The sequence below is a fragment of the Canis aureus genome, chromosome 20 (assembly GCF_053574225.1).
Source record: "Canis aureus isolate CA01 chromosome 20, VMU_Caureus_v.1.0, whole genome shotgun sequence".
Lineage (NCBI taxonomy): Eukaryota > Metazoa > Chordata > Mammalia > Carnivora > Canidae > Canis > Canis aureus.
Window position 1 is genome coordinate 24,141,206 of NC_135630.1, and position 2,952 is coordinate 24,144,157.

The window sequence follows — 2,952 nt, forward strand, 5'->3', positions numbered from 1 at the left end:
CCTTTGTGTATTACTGTATGAATATCGAGCAGCTAATTCACCCAAACGCATTTTTAGAGAAGGGAGGATCAGAGGGAGAAGGAGAGAGAGAATCATCAGCAGGCTCCACACTCAGCACTAGCCCCCCCCACCACGAGGTCCTGGATCTCACAACTTTGAGATCATGACCTGAGCTGAAATCTGTTGGACACGTAACTGACTGAACTACCCAGGCAACTCAAACACATTTTTTAAACACAATCATTTTTACTGTGTTTCCAAATCAAAGTGCAGAAATAAAACAATTCATAGACATCATTCAAAAGCAAGAGCTTGAGTTAGAGACTGAGCCCCTAAACTTGGAACTTGGATCTAGAACTTCATTCATGTTGACCTCTGTAGCTAAACTATTTGAATTAGTCATCTGTTGCTCTGTAACAGAATCCCCAGACTTGGTGGCTTAAAACAGAAAATATTTTTTTTAATTTTGTCATTTCTGTGGGTCAGAAATTTAGGAGCTGGTTAGCTGAGTAGAGGTGGCTCAAGGTCTCGCATGAGGTTGCTGTCAAGAAATCAGAATGTATGATGAAGAGGAATCTTAAGAAAGAAAAATGAGAGAAAAGATGCTTATGATGGGTCTTGAAGGAGGAATAGGAGCTCACCCCTGAACTAAGAGAAATGTACGGGAAGGAAGGTAGAGGCAGGCAGGGGAGATAAAAATGCAAAACCAGGAAACTTTAAATAGTTTATTAGCAAGAAAGCAGCCAGTGGGAGTAAATCTGGTAGAAAAGTTCAAGAAAGTCATTATATATGTTGTTAAAGAATTCTGACTATTGGGGCACTTGGGTGGTTCAGTGGTTGAGCATCTGCCTTTGGCTCAGGTCCTGATCCCAGAGTCCTGGGATGGAGTCGTGAATCAGGCTCCTCTTCCCGCAGGGAGCCTGCTTCTCCCTCTGCCTATATCTCTGCCTCCCTCTCTCTGTGTCTCTCATGAAAAAAGGAAATAAAATCTTAAAAAAAATTCTGACTATTTTCCGTAAGCAATTTGGATCTGCTGAAAATCTATTGATTTGCATTTAGAAGGTAAATTAGAGGAGAAAGTAAGAGGCTAATGGAAGACTATTGTAATACGAGGTGGGGAGAGGGAGCCAATATAAGACAAGGAGAGCTGTTATTAGAATCTGCTCCTTCATAGGTGGTGGTGGATGGGGTTGGTGAGGGACGTGAAGGATGTAGAAGTACTGCTAGAGTTGTGCATGAATGATTAACACTGATGTCTTTAACCAGGGCAGGGAATGTGAAAGAAAGAGTTAATCTTAGAGGCAAAATGATGAGTTAGGTTTGGACATGTTGGCTTTGAGTTAGCCATAGGATATCCTTGTTGAGATATGAGTAACAGACAGGTAGACAAATGAGTCTAGAGTTCATTTGGTGATTTAGATGTGTAGTTGGCAATGGGCAGGCTTGCTGCAGGCTGAGTGACATGGAAACAAGTGGAACATGGAGCTATAGCTCAGCAAGAAATCCCTCACATAGATCTGTGCTTCTCAACTGGGACAATTTTGCCCCACAGGGGACATTTGCCAATGTTGGGAGTTATTTTTATTTGTCACGATGTGTGTGTGGGAGGTGCTACTGACAAATAGTGGGTAGAGTCTGGAGATGCTGCCCAACACCCTACAATGCACAGGACAGCTCTGTTTGTCCCCTACAACCAATAATTATCCAGCCCAAAAGGTCAATTGTGCCATGGTTGACTCAGAGGAGCACGTGACTCTTGATCTTGGGCTTGTGAGTTCAAGCCCCATGTTAGTTGTAGAGATTACTAGAAAATAAATAAACAAATGGATAAATAAATAAACAAACTTTAAAAAAATAATGGCCATGGTTGAGAAACCCTGATTTACAAAAATAATCTCTTCTAGGAAATTCTCTACCAGATCATGTGATTATGGTGCGGGGTGTGACTAGGGTCCAATCAGATTTTTCCAAGTTGAACTTTCCCAAGTTCAACTTGGGAAAGAAAGCTTTTATAAAGCTGGAAGAATGTGATCCTGAGGTAATGGTAGCCATGTTTTGCCACAAGGAGAAAGCTGGTGTATGAGAGAGAAAAAAGAGACAGAGAGAGCTATGTGCATATCATCTATCCTACTTCCCCTTTATTGGCATTTCTGTTTTTTTTTTTTTTTCCTCCTGTGAACTTAATGTGGGAGTGAAATTTCCTACTTCCGTAAAGTTGAAACTGCATCTTACTTTCCAAGCCCTTGAGGCTAGAGAGAGCGTATGATTAGGTTGTACCAGTCAGAATGGACCATGGGGGACTGATTCAGGAGAGGGTAACTCTGTCAGGGCTGGGCCACACCTGCTCTACTCAGTAGCCCTTGGCTTCTAAACCTTGCATATAGTTGGAAAGCCACTGGGTATCTCATAGGAAAATTGAGGACAAAGTAGCAGGCTCATGATAGTGGCAGGAAAAAGAAATCATCCAGAGCTTAGAAGTTGGATCCATGTGGTTTGTGAAAGGGAAAGATCATATGCTGTGGGGTCACAGTGATACGGTTAGATCAATCTGGCAGGACCTCGCCCTAAATAGACAAAATGCCATCACCACGAACCTGGGCATGTCTTCTGTGAGGCCTGGGGACATTTGAGAAGCCACCTCCCTACACCCCGTAGACATCTCCCAAATTGATGTCTCCTGGTATGTTTGCTGATGGCATCTCCTTTATGTTATTTTAATGTAACTGCCAAATTTATGCAGCAACACGCTTATTTTTGGCAAGGCTCCAACTCAGTTGAACCAATCTGGGTTCGGTTGAGAAAAGAAAGGCCACTCTGTTTAATATAGTTACGAAAAGCTTAATATAAGGTATTAGTGGCTTCCCCAATTGCTAGAAAAATGGCAGTGCAGATCAGGGAAGCCACCAGTGAATACCTCATTCTGAAGTGCCAAAGACAGTAGGGGTTCTCAGG